At 56.2% G+C, this 13185-nt stretch overlaps 1 protein-coding gene across 1 annotated transcript in view; it reads right to left on the reverse strand.

Moving 5' to 3' along the window:
* LOC135573810 (relaxin receptor 2-like) overlaps window positions 1–13185 on the reverse strand; it is a 217333-nt gene that overhangs the window by 53264 nt on the left and 150884 nt on the right. The window lies entirely within an intron of this gene.

Consider the following 13185-nt stretch of genomic DNA (forward strand, 5'->3'; position numbering starts at 1 on the left):
TCCTAAATTGCCCCTACCTCCTAAAGGCCCCCTCCTAAATGGCCCCTGCCTCCTAAATTCCCCCTCCCTGCCTCCTAAATGGCCCTCTGCCTCCTAAATGGCCCCCTGCCTCCTAATTGGCCCCCTGCCTGCTAAATGGCCCCTGCCTCCCTAAATGCCCCCTGCCTCCTAAATGCCCCCCTGCCCCCTAAATGGTCCCCTAAATCCTAAATGGCCCCTGCCTCCTAAATGGCCCCCTGCCTCCTAAATGGCCCCCTCCCTGCCTGCTAAATGGCCCCTGCCTCCTAAATGCCCCCTGCCTCCTAAATGCCCCCCTGCCTGCTAAATGGCCCCTGCCTCCTAAATGCCCCCTGCCTCCTAAATGGCCCCTACCTCCTAAATGCCCCCTGCCTCCTAAATGCCCCCTGCCTCCTAAATGGCCCCCTGCCTCCTAAATGGCCCCCTGCCTCCTAAATGGCCCCTGCCCCTAAATGGCCCCCTACCTCCTAAATGGCCCCCTGCCCCTAAATTGCCCCTACCTCCTAAAGGCCCCCCCTCCTAAATGGCCCCTGCCTCCTAAATTCCCCCTCCCTGCCTCCTAAATGGCCCTCTGCCTCCTAAATGGCCCCCTGCCTCCTAATTGGCCCCCTGCCTCCTAAATGGCCCCCTGCCTCCTAAATGGCCCCCTGCCTCCTAAATGGCCCCTGCCCCTAAATGGCCCCTACCTCCTAAATGGCCCCTGCCTCCTAAATGGCCGCCTGCCTCCTAAATGGCCCCTGCCTCCTAAATGGCCCCTGCCTCCTAAATGGAACCCTGTCTGTCAGTCTGTCTGTCTCAGACTGCTAGAACAGAGTGATCCTCCTAAATGCCCCCCCTGCCTCCTAAATGGCCCCTGCCTCCTAAATGGCCCCTGCCTCCTAAATGGGCCCCCTGCCTCGTAATTGGCCCCTGCCTCCTAAATGGCCCCCTACCTCCTAAATGGCCCCTGCCTCCTAAATGGCCCCCTGTCTGTAAGTCAGTCTGTCTGTCTCAGATTGCTAGAACAGAGTGATCCTCCTAAATGGCCCCCTGCCTCCTAAATGGCCCCCTACCTCCTAAATGGCCCCCTGCCTCCTAAATGGCCACCTACCTCCTAAATGGCCCCCTGCCTCCTAAATGGCCCCTGCCTCCTAAATGGCCCCTGCCTCCTAAATGGCCCCCTGCCTCCTAAATGGCCCCCTGTCTGTAAGTCAGTCTGTCTGTCTCAGACTGCTAGAACAGAGTAATCCTCCTAAATGGCCCCCTGCCTCCTAAATGGCCCCCTGTCTGTAAGTCAGTCTGTCTGTCTCAGACTGCTAGAACAGAGTGATCCTCCTAAATGGCCCCCTGCCTCCTAAATGGCCCCCTACCTCCTAAATGGCCCCCTGCCTCCTAAATGGCCACCTACCTCCTAAATGGCCCCCCTGCCTCCTAAATGGCCCCTGCCTCCTAAATGGCCCCTGCCTCCTAAATGGCCCCCTGCCTCCTAAATGGCCCCCTGTCTGTAAGTCAGTCTGTCTGTCTCAGACTGCTAGAACAGAGTAATCCTCCTAAATGGCCCCCTGCCTCCTAAATGGCTCCCTGTCTGTAAGTCAGTCTGTCTGTCTCAGACTGCTAGAACAGAGTAATCCTCCTAAATGGCCCCCTGTCTCCTAAATGGCCCCTGCCTCCTAAATGGCCCCCTACATCCTAAATGGCCCCCTGCCTCCTAAATGGCCCCCTGTCTGGAAGTCAGTCTGTCTGTCTCGGACTGCTAGAACAGAGTGATCCTCCTAAATGGCCCCCTGCCTCCTAAATGGCCCCCTGCCTCCTAAATGGCCCCCTGTCTGTAAGTCAGTCTGTCTGTCTCAGACTGCTAGAACAGAGTGATCCTCCTAAACGGCCCCCTGCCTCCTAAATGGCCCCCTACCTCCTAAATGCCCCCTGCCTCCTAAATGGCCCCCTACCTCCTAAATGGCCCCCTGCCTCCTAAATGCCCCCTACCTCCTAAATGGCCCCCTGTCTGTAAGTCAGTCTGTCTGTCTCAGACTGCTAGAACAGAGTAATCCTCCTAAATGGCCCCCTACCTCCTAAATGGCCCCTGCCTCCTAAATGGCCCCCTGTCTGTAAGTCAGTCTGTCTGTCTCAGACTGCTAGAACAGAGTGATCCTCCTAAATGGCCCCCTGCCTCCTAAATGGCCCCCTACCTCCTAAATGGCCCCCCTGCCTCCTAAATGGCCCCCTACCTCCTAAATGCCCCCTGCCTCCTAAATGGCCCCCTAACTCCTAAATGCCCCCTGCCTCCTAAATGGCCCCTGCCTCCTAAATGGCCCCCTGCCTCCTAAATGGCCCCCTGCCTCCTAAATCCCCCCCGCCTCCTAAATGGCCCCTGCCTCCTAAATGGCCCCCTGTCTGTAAGTCAGTCTGTCTGTCTCAGACTGCTAGAACAGAGTAATCCTCCTAAATGCCTCCCTGCCTCCTAAATGGCCCCCTGCCTCCTAAATGGCCCCCTGTCTGTAAGTCAGTCTGTCTGTCTCAGACTGCTAGAACAGAGTGATCCTCCTAAACCACCCCTGCCTCCTAAATGGCCCCCTACCTCCTAAATGCCCCCTGCCTCCTAAATGGCCCCCTACCTCCTAAATGCCCCCTGCCTCCTAAATGGCCCCCTAACTCCTAAATGGCCCCGTGCCTCTTAAATTCCCCTCCTGACTCCTAAACGGCCCCTACCTCCTAAATGGACCCCTGCCTCCTAAATGTCCCCCTGTCTGGAAGTCAGTCTGTCTGTCTCAGACTGCTAGAACAGAGTGATCCTCCTAAATGGCCCCCTGCCTCCTAAATTGACCCCTACCTCCTAAATGTCCCCTGCCTCCTAAATGGCCCCCTGTCTGTAAGTCAGTCTGTCTGTCTTAGACTGCTAGAACAGAGTGATCCTCCTAAATGGCCCCCTGCCTCCTAAATGGCCCCCTACCTCCTAAATGGCCCCTGCCTCCTAAATGGCCCCCTGTCTGTAAGTCAGTCTGTCTGTCTCAGACTGCTAGAACAGAGTGATCCTCCTAAATGGCCCCCTGCCTCCTAAATGACCCCTACATCCTAAATGGCCCCCTGCCTCCTAAATGCCCCCTCCCTGACTCCTAAACGGCCCCCTACCTCCTAAATGGCCCCCTGCCTCCTAAATGTCCCCCTGTCTGGAAGTCAGTCTGTCTGTCTCAGACTGCTAGAACAGAGTGATCCTCCTAAATGGCCCCCTGCCTCCTAAATCGACCCCTACCTCCTAAATGGCCCCCTGCCTCCTAAATGGCCCCCTGTCTGTAAGTCAGTCTGTCTGTCTCAGACTGCTAGAAAAGAGTGATCCTCCTAAATGGCCCCCTGCCTCCTAAATGGCCCCCTGTCTGTAAGTCAGTCTGTCTGTCTCAGACTGCTAGAAAAGAGTGATCCTCCTAAATGGCCCCTGCCTCCTAAATGGCCCCCTGTCTGTAAGTCAGTCTGTCTGTCTCAGACTGCTAGAACAGAGTGATCCTCCTAAATGGCCCCCTGCCTCCTAAATGGCCCCCTACCTCCTAAATGCCCCCTGCCTCCTAAATGGCCCCCTACCTCCTAAATGCCCCCTGCCTCCTAAATGGCCCCCTAACTCCTAAATGCCCCCCTGCCTCCTAAATTCCCCCCGCCTCCTAAATGGCCCCTGCCTCCTAAATGGCCCCCTGTCTGTAAGTCAGTCTGTCTGTCTCAGACTGCTAGAACAGAGTAATCCTCCTAAATGCCCCCTGCCTCCTAAATGGCCCCCTGCCTCCTAAATGGCCCCTGTCTGTAAGTCAGTCTGTCTGTCTCAGACTGCTAGAACAGAGTGATCCTCCTAAACCACCCCTGCCCCTAAATGGCCCCCTAACTCCTAAATGGCCCCCCTGCCTCCTAAATTCCCCCTCCCTGACTCCTAAACGGCCCCCTACCTCCTAAATGGACCCCTGCCTCCTAAATGTCCCCCTGTCTGGAAGTCAGTCTGTCTGTCTCAGACTGCTAGAACAGAGTGATCCTCCTAAATGGCCCCCTGCCTCCTAAATGGCTCCCTACCTCCTAAATGGCCGCCTGCCTCCTAAATGGCCCCCTGCCTCCTAAATGGCCCCCTGTCTGTAAGTCAGTCTGTCTGTCTCAGACTGCTAGAACAGAGTGATCCTCCTAAATGGCCCCCTGCCTCCTAAATGGCCCCCTACATCCTAAATGGCCCCCCTGCCTCCTAAATGGCCCCCCTAACTCCTAAATGGCCCCCTGCCTCCTAAATGGCCCCCTCCCTGACTCCTAAACGGCCCCCTACCTCCTAAATGGCCCCCTGCCTCCTAAATGTCCCCCTGTCTGGAAGTCAGTCTGTCTGTCTCAGACTGCTAGAACAGAGTGATCCTCCTAAATGGCCCCCTGCCTCCTAAATGGACCCCTACCTCCTAAATGGCCCCCTGCCTCCTAAATGGCCCCCTGTCTGTAAGTCAGTCTGTCTGTCTTAGACTGCTAGAACAGAGTGATCCTCCTAAATGGCCCCCTGCCTCCTAAATGGCCCCCTACCTCCTAAATGGCCCCCTGCCTCCTAAATGGCTCCCTGTCTGTAAGTCAGTCTGTCTGTCTCAGACTGCTAGAACAGAGTGATCCTCCTAAATGGCCCCCTGCCTCCTAAATGGCCCCCTACATCCTAAATGCCCCCCTGCCTCCTAAATGGCCCCCTACCTCCTAAATGGCCCCCTGCCTCCTAAATGGCCCCCTAACTCCTAAATGGCCCCCTGCCTCCTAAATGGCCCCTGCCTCCTAAATGGCCCCCTGCCTCCTAAATGGCCCCCTGCCTCCTAAATTCCCCCGCCTCCTAAATGGCCCCTGCCTCCTAAATGGCCCCCTGTCTGTAAGTCAGTCTGTCTGTCTCAGACTGCTAGAACAGAGTGATCCTCCTAAACCACCCCTGCCTCCTAAATGGCCCCCTACCTCCTAAATGCCCCCTCCTGACTCCTAAACTGCCCCCTACCTCCTAAATGGCCCCCTGCCTCCTAAATGGCCCCCTGTCTGGAAGTCAGTCTGTATGTCTCAGACTGCTAGAACAGAGTGATCCTCCTAAATGGCCCCCTGCCTCCTAAATGGCCCCCTACATCCTAAATGGCCCCCTGCCTCCTAAATGGCCCCTAACTCCTAAATGGCCCCCTACCTCCTAAATGGCCCCCTGCCTCCTAAATCGACCCCTACCTCCTAAATGGCCCCCTGCCTCCTAAATGGCCCCCTGTCTGTAAGTCAGTCTGTCTGTCTCAGACTGCTAGAACAGAGTAATCCTCCTAAATGACCCCCTGCCTCCTAAATGGCCCCCTGTCTGTAAGTCAGTCTGTCTGTCTCAGACTGCTAGAACAGAGTGATCCTCCTAAATGGCCCCCTGCCTTCTAAATGGCCCCCTACCTCCTAAATGGCCCCCTGCCTCCTAAATGGCCCCTACCTCCTAAATGGCCCCCTGCCTCCTAAATGGCCCCCTAACTCCTAAATGCCCCCCTGCCTCCTAAATGGCCCCTGCCTCCTAAATGGCCCCCTGCCTCCTAAATGGCCCCCTAACTCCTAAATGCCCCCTGCCTCCTAAATGGCCCCTGCCTCCTAAATGGCCCCCTGCCTCCTAAATGGCCCCCTGCCTCCTAAATGGCCCCCTGTCTGTAAGTCAGTCTGTCTGTCTCAGACTGCTAGAACAGAGTGATCCTCCTAAACCACCCCCTGCCTCCTAAATGGCCCCCTACCTCCCTAAATGCCCCCCCTGCCTCCTAAATGCCCCCTACCTCCTAAATGCCCCCTGCCCCTAAATGGCCCTCCTAACTCCTAAATGGCCCCCTGCCTCCTAAATTCCCCTCCCTGACTCCTAAACGGCCCCCTACCTCCTAAATGGACCCCTGCCTCCTAAATGTCCCCCTGTCTGGAAGTCAGTCTGTCTGTCTCAGACTGCTAGAACAGAGTGATCCTCCTAAATGGCCCCCTGCCTCCTAAATGGACCCCTACCTCCTAAATGGCCCCCTGCCTCCTAAATGGCCCCCTGCCTCCTAAATGGCCCCCTGCCTCCTAAATGGCCCCCTGTCTGTAAGTCAGTCTGTCTGTCTCAGACTGCTAGAACAGAGTGATCCTCCTAAATGGCCCCCTACATCCTAAATGGCCCCCTGCCTCCTAAATGGCCCCCTAACTCCTAAATGGCCCCCTGCCTCCTAAATGGCCCCCTCCTGACTCCTAAACGGCCCCCTACCTCCTAAATGGCCCCCTGCCTCCTAAATGTCCCCCTGTCTGGAAGTCAGTCTGTCTGTCTCAGACTGCTAGAACAGAGTGATCCTCCTAAATGGCCCCCTGCCTCCTAAATGGCTCCCTACCTCCTAAATGGCCCCCTGCCTCCTAAATGGCCCCCTGCCTCCTAAATGGCCCCCTGTCTGTAAGTCAGTCTGTCTGTCTCAGACTGCTAGAACAGAGTGATCCTCCTAAATGGCCCCCTGCCTCCTAAATGGACCCCTACATCCTAAATGCCCCCTGCCTCCTAAATGGCCCCCTACCTCCTAAATGGCCCCCTGCCTCCTAAATGGCCCCCTAACTCCTAAATGGCCCCCTGCCTCCTAAATGTCCCCCTGTCTGGAAGTCAGTCTGTCTGTCTCAGACTGCTAGAACAGAGTGATCCTCCTAAATGGCCCCCTGCCTCCTAAATGGACCCCTACCTCCTAAATGGCCCCCTGCCTCCTAAATGGCCCCCTGTCTGTATGTCAGTCTGTCTGTCTTTGACTGCTAGAACAGAGTGATCCTCCTAAATGGCCCCCTGCCTCCTAAATGGCCCCCTACCTCCTAAATGGCCCCCTGCCTCCTAAATGGCTCCCTGTCTGTAAGTCAGTCTGTCTGTCTCAGACTGCTAGAACAGAGTGATCCTCCTAAATGCCCCCTGCCTCCTAAATGGCCCCCTACATCCTAAATGGCCCCCTGCCTCCTAAATGGCCCCCTACCTCCTAAATGGCCCCCTGCCTCCTAAATGGCCCCCTAACTCCTAAATGGCCCCCTGCCTCCTAAATGGCCCCTGCCTCCTAAATGGCCCCCCTGCCTCCTAAATGGCCCCCTGCCTCCTAAATTCCCCCGCCTCCTAAATGGCCCCTGCCTCCTAAATGGCCCCCTGTCTGTAAGTCAGTCTGTCTGTCTCAGACTGCTAGAACAGAGTGATCCTCCTAAACCACCCCCTGCCTCCTAAATGGCCCCCTACCTCCTAAATGCCCCCTGCCTCCTAAATGGCCCCCTACCTCCTAAATGGCCCCCTGCCTCCTAAATGGCCCCCTAACTCCTAAATGGCCCCCATGCCTCCTAAATGCCCCTCCCTGACTCCTAAACTGCCCCCTACCTCCTAAATGGCCCCCTGCCTCCTAAATGTCCCCCTGTCTGGAAGTCAGTCTGTATGTCTCAGACTGCTAGAACAGAGTGATCCTCCTAAATGGCCCCCTGCCTCCTAAATGGCCCCCTACATCCTAAATGGCCCCCTGCCTCCTAAATGGCCCCCTAACTCCTAAATGGCCCCCTGCCTCCTAAATGCCCCCTCCCTGACTCCTAAACGGCCCCCTACCTCCTAAATGGCCCCCTGCCTCCTAAATGTCCCCCTGTCTGGAAGTCAGTCTGTCTGTCTCAGACTGCTAGAACAGAGTGATCCTCCTAAATGGCCCCCTGCCTCCTAAATCGACCCCTACCTCCTAAATGGCCCCCTGCCTCCTAAATGGCCCCCTGTCTGTAAGTCAGTCTGTCTGTCTCAGACTGCTAGAACAGAGTAATCCTCCTAAATGGCCCCCTACCTCCTAAATGGCCCCCTGCCTCCTAAATGGCCCCCCTAACTCCTAAATGCCCCCTGCCTCCTAAATGGCCCCTGCCTCCTAAATGGCCCCCTGCCTCCTAAATGGCCCCCTGCCTCCTAAATTCCCCCCCGCCTCCTAAATGGCCCCTGCCTCCTAAATGGCCCCCTGTCTGTAAGTCAGTCTGTCTGTCTCAGACTGCTAGAACAGAGTAATCCTCCTAAATGCCCCCTGCCTCCTAAATGGCCCCCTGCTTCCTAAATGGCCCCCTGTCTGTAAGTCAGTCTGTCTGTCTCAGACTGCTAGAACAGAGTGATCCTCCTAAACCACCCCCTGCCTCCTAAATGGCCCCTACCTCCTAAATGCCCCCTGCCTCCTAAATGCCCCCTACCTCCTAAATGCCCCCTGCCCCTAAATGGCCCCCTAACTCCTAAATGCCCCCCTGCCTCCTAAATTCCCCTCCCTGACTCCTAAACGGCCCCCTACCTCCTAAATGGACCCCTGCCTCCTAAATGTCCCCTGTCTGGAAGTCAGTCTGTCTGTCTCAGACTGCTAGAACAGAGTGATCCTCCTAAATGGCCCCCTGCCTCCTAAATGGACCCCTACCTCCTAAATGGCCCCCTGCCTCCTAAATGGCCCCCTGTCTGTAAGTCAGTCTGTCTGTCTTAGACTGCTAGAACAGAGTGATCCTCCTAAATGGCCCCCTGCCTCCTAAATGGCTCCCTACCTCCTAAATGGCCCCCTGCCTCCTAAATGGCCCCCTGCCTCCTAAATGGACCCCTGTCTGTAAGTCAGTCTGTCTGTCTCAGACTGCTAGAACAGAGTGATCCTCCTAAATGGCCCCCTGCCTCCTAAATGGCCCCCTCATCCTAAATGGCCCCCTGCCTCCTAAATGGCCCCCTAACTCCTAAATGGCCCCCTGCCTCCTAAATGGCCCCTCCCTGACTCCTAAACGGCCCCTACCTCCTAAATGGCCCCCTGCCTCCTAAATGTCCCCTGTCTGGAAGTCAGTCTGTCTGTCTCAGACTGCTAGAACAGAGTGATCCTCCTAAATGGCCCCCTGCCTCCTAAATGGCCCCCTACCTCCTAAATGGCCCCCTGCCTCCTAAATGGCTCCCTGTCTGTAAGTCAGTCTGTCTGTCTTAGACTGCTAGAACAGAGTGATCCTCCTAAATGGCCCCCTGCCTCCTAAATGGCCCCTACCTCCTAAATGGCCCCCTGCCTCCTAAATGGCCCCCTGTCTGTAAGTCAGTCTGTCTGTCTCAGACTGCTAGAACAGAGTGATCCTCCTAAATGGCCCCCTGCCTCCTAAATGGCCCCCTACATCCTAAATGGCCCCCTGCCTCCTAAATGCCCCTCCCTGACTCCTAAACGGCCCCCTACCTCCTAAATGGCCCCCTGCCTCCTAAATGTCCCCCTGTCTGGAAGTCAGTCTGTCTGTCTCAGACTGCTAGAACAGAGTGATCCTCCTAAATGGCCCCCTGCCTCCTAAATCGACCCCTACCTCCTAAATGGCCCCCTGCCTCCTAAATGGCCCCCTGTCTGTAAGTCAGTCTGTCTGTCTCAGACTGCTAGAAAAGAGTGATCCTCCTAAATGGCCCCTGCCTCCTAAATGGCCCCCTGTCTGTAAGTCAGTCTGTCTGTCTCAGACTGCTAGAAAAGAGTGATCCTCCTAAATGGCCCCCTGCCTCCTAAATGGCCCCCTGTCTGTAAGTCAGTCTGTCTGTCTCAGACTGCTAGAACAGAGTGATCCTCCTAAATGGCCCCCTGCCTCCTAAATGGCCCCCTACCTCCTAAATGCCCCCCTGCCTCCTAAATGGCCCCTACCTCCTAAATGCCCCCTGCCTCCTAAATGGCCCCCTAACTCCTAAATGCCCCCTGCCTCCTAAATTCCCCCCGCCTCCTAAATGGCCCCTGCCTCCTAAATGGCCCCCTGTCTGTAAGTCAGTCTGTCTGTCTCAGACTGCTAGAACAGAGTAATCCTCCTAAATGCCCCCTGCCTCCTAAATGGCCCCCTGCCTCCTAAATGGCCCCCTGTCTGTAAGTCAGTCTGTCTGTCTCAGACTGCTAGAACAGAGTGATCCTCCTAAACCACCCCCTGCCCCTAAATGGCCCCCTAACTCCTAAATGGCCCCCTGCCTCCTAAATTCCCCCTCCCTGACTCCTAAACGGCCCCCTACCTCCTAAATGGACCCCTGCCTCCTAAATGTCCCCCTGTCTGGAAGTCAGTCTGTCTGTCTCAGACTGCTAGAACAGAGTGATCCTCCTAAATGGCCCCCTGCCTCCTAAATGGCTCCCTACCTCCTAAATGGCCCCCTGCCTCCTAAATGGCCCCCTGCCTCCTAAATGGCCCCCTGTCTGTAAGTCAGTCTGTCTGTCTCAGACTGCTAGAACAGAGTGATCCTCCTAAATGGCCCCCTGCCTCCTAAATGGCCCCCTACATCCTAAATGGCCCCCTGCCTCCTAAATGGCCCCCTAACTCCTAAATGGCCCCCTGCCTCCTAAATGGCCCCTCCTGACTCCTAAACGGCCCCCTACCTCCTAAATGGCCCCCTGCCTCCTAAATGTCCCCCTGTCTGGAAGTCAGTCTGTCTGTCTCAGACTGCTAGAACAGAGTGATCCTCCTAAATGGCCCCCTGCCTCCTAAATGGACCCCTACCTCCTAAATGGCCCCCTGCCTCCTAAATGGCCCCCTGTCTGTAAGTCAGTCTGTCTGTCTTAGACTGCTAGAACAGAGTGATCCTCCTAAATGGCCCCCTGCCTCCTAAATGGCCCCCTACCTCCTAAATGGCCCCCTGCCTCCTAAATGGCTCCTGTCTGTAAGTCAGTCTGTCTGTCTCAGACTGCTAGAACAGAGTGATCCTCCTAAATGGCCCCCTGCCTCCTAAATGGCCCCCTACATCCTAAATGCCCCCCTGCCTCCTAAATGGCCCCTACCTCCTAAATGGCCCCCTGCCTCCTAAATGGCCCCCTAACTCCTAAATGGCCCCCTGCCTCCTAAATGGCCCCTGCCTCCTAAATGGCCCCCTGCCTCCTAAATGGCCCCCTGCCTCCTAAATTCCCCCGCCTCCTAAATGGCCCCTGCCTCCTAAATGGCCCCCTGTCTGTAAGTCAGTCTGTCTGTCTCAGACTGCTAGAACAGAGTGATCCTCCTAAACCACCCCCTGCCTCCTAAATGGCCCCCTACCTCCTAAATGCCCCCTCCCTGACTCCTAAACTGCCCCCTACCTCCTAAATGGCCCCCTGCCTCCTAAATGTCCCCCTGTCTGGAAGTCAGTCTGTATGTCTCAGACTGCTAGAACAGAGTGATCCTCCTAAATGGCCCCTGCCTCCTAAATGGCCCCTACATCCTAAATGGCCCCCTGCCTCCTAAATGGCCCCTAACTCCTAAATGGCCCCCTACCTCCTAAATGGCCCCCTGCCTCCTAAATCGACCCCTACCTCCTAAATGGCCCCCTGCCTCCTAAATGGCCCCCTGTCTGTAAGTCAGTCTGTCTGTCTCAGACTGCTAGAACAGAGTAATCCTCCTAAATGACCCCCTGCCTCCTAAATGGCCCCCTGTCTGTAAGTCAGTCTGTCTGTCTCAGACTGCTAGAACAGAGTGATCCTCCTAAATGGCCCCCTGCCTTCTAAATGGCCCCCTACCTCCTAAATGGCCCCCTGCCTCCTAAATGGCCCCCTACCTCCTAAATGGCCCCCTGCCTCCTAAATGGCCCCCTAACTCCTAAATGCCCCCTGCCTCCTAAATGGCCCCTGCCTCCTAAATGGCCCCCTGCCTCCTAAATGGCCCCCTAACTCCTAAATGCCCCCTGCCTCCTAAATGGCCCCTGCCTCCTAAATGGCCCCCTGCCTCCTAAATGGCCCCCTGCCTCCTAAATGGCCCCCTGTCTGTAAGTCAGTCTGTCTGTCTCAGACTGCTAGAACAGAGTGATCCTCCTAAACCACCCCCTGCCTCCTAAATGGCCCCCTACCTCCTAAATGCCCCCCTGCCTCCTAAATGCCCCCTACCTCCTAAATGCCCCCTGCCCCCTAAATGGCCCTCCTAACTCCTAAATGGCCCCCCTGCCTCCTAAATTCCCCCCCCTGACTCCTAAACGGCCCCCTACCTCCTAAATGGACCCCTGCCTCCTAAATGTCCCCCTGTCTGGAAGTCAGTCTGTCTGTCTCAGACTGCTAGAACAGAGTGATCCTCCTAAATGGCCCCCTGCCTCCTAAATGGACCCCTACCTCCTAAATGGCTCCCTACCTCCTAAATGGCCCCCTGCCTCCTAAATGGCCCCCTGCCTCCTAAATGGCCCCCTGTCTGTAAGTCAGTCTGTCTGTCTCAGACTGCTAGAACAGAGTGATCCTCCTAAATGGCCCCCTACATCCTAAATGGCCCCCTGCCTCCTAAATGGCCCCCTAACTCCTAAATGGCCCCCTGCCTCCTAAATGGCCCCCTCCTGACTCCTAAACGGCCCCCTACCTCCTAAATGGCCCCCTGCCTCCTAAATGTCCCCCTGTCTGGAAGTCAGTCTGTCTGTCTCAGACTGCTAGAACAGAGTGATCCTCCTAAATGGCCCCCTGCCTCCTAAATGGCTCCCTACCTCCTAAATGGCCCCCTGCCTCCTAAATGGCCCCCTGCCTCCTAAATGGCCCCCTGTCTGTAAGTCAGTCTGTCTGTCTCAGACTGCTAGAACAGAGTGATCCTCCTAAATGGCCCCCTACATCCTAAATGGCCCCCCTGCCTCCTAAATGGCCCCCCTAACTCCTAAATGGCCCCCCTGCCTCCTAAATGGCCCCCTCCCTGACTCCTAAACGGCCCCCTACCTCCTAAATGGCCCCCTGCCTCCTAAATGTCCCCCTGTCTGGAAGTCAGTCTGTCTGTCTCAGACTGCTAGAACAGAGTGATCCTCCTAAATGGCCCCCTGCCTCCTAAATGGACCCCTACCTCCTAAATGGCCCCCTGCCTCCTAAATGGCCCCCTGTCTGTAAGTCAGTCTGTCTGTCTTAGACTGCTAGAACAGAGTGATCCTCCTAAATGGCCCCCTGCCTCCTAAATGGCCCCCTACCTCCTAAATGCCCCCTGCCTCCTAAATGGCTCCCTGTCTGTAAGTCAGTCTGTCTGTCTCAGACTGCTAGAACAGAGTGATCCTCCTAAATGGCCCCCTGCCTCCTAAATGGCCCCCTACATCCTAAATGCCCCCTGCCTCCTAAATGGCCCCTACCTCCTAAATGGCCCCCTGCCTCCTAAATGGCCCCCTAACTCCTAAATGGCCCCCTGCCTCCTAAATGTCCCCCTGTCTGGAAGTCAGTCTGTCTTTCTCAGACTGCTAGAACAGAGTGATCCTCCTAAATGGCCCCCTGCCTCCTAAATGGACCCCTACCTCCTAAATGGCCCCCTGCCTCCTAAATGGCCCCCTGTCTGTATGTC

The sequence above is a fragment of the Oncorhynchus nerka genome, linkage group LG10 (assembly GCF_034236695.1).
Source record: "Oncorhynchus nerka isolate Pitt River linkage group LG10, Oner_Uvic_2.0, whole genome shotgun sequence".
NCBI classification, from domain to species: Eukaryota; Metazoa; Chordata; class Actinopteri; order Salmoniformes; family Salmonidae; genus Oncorhynchus; species Oncorhynchus nerka.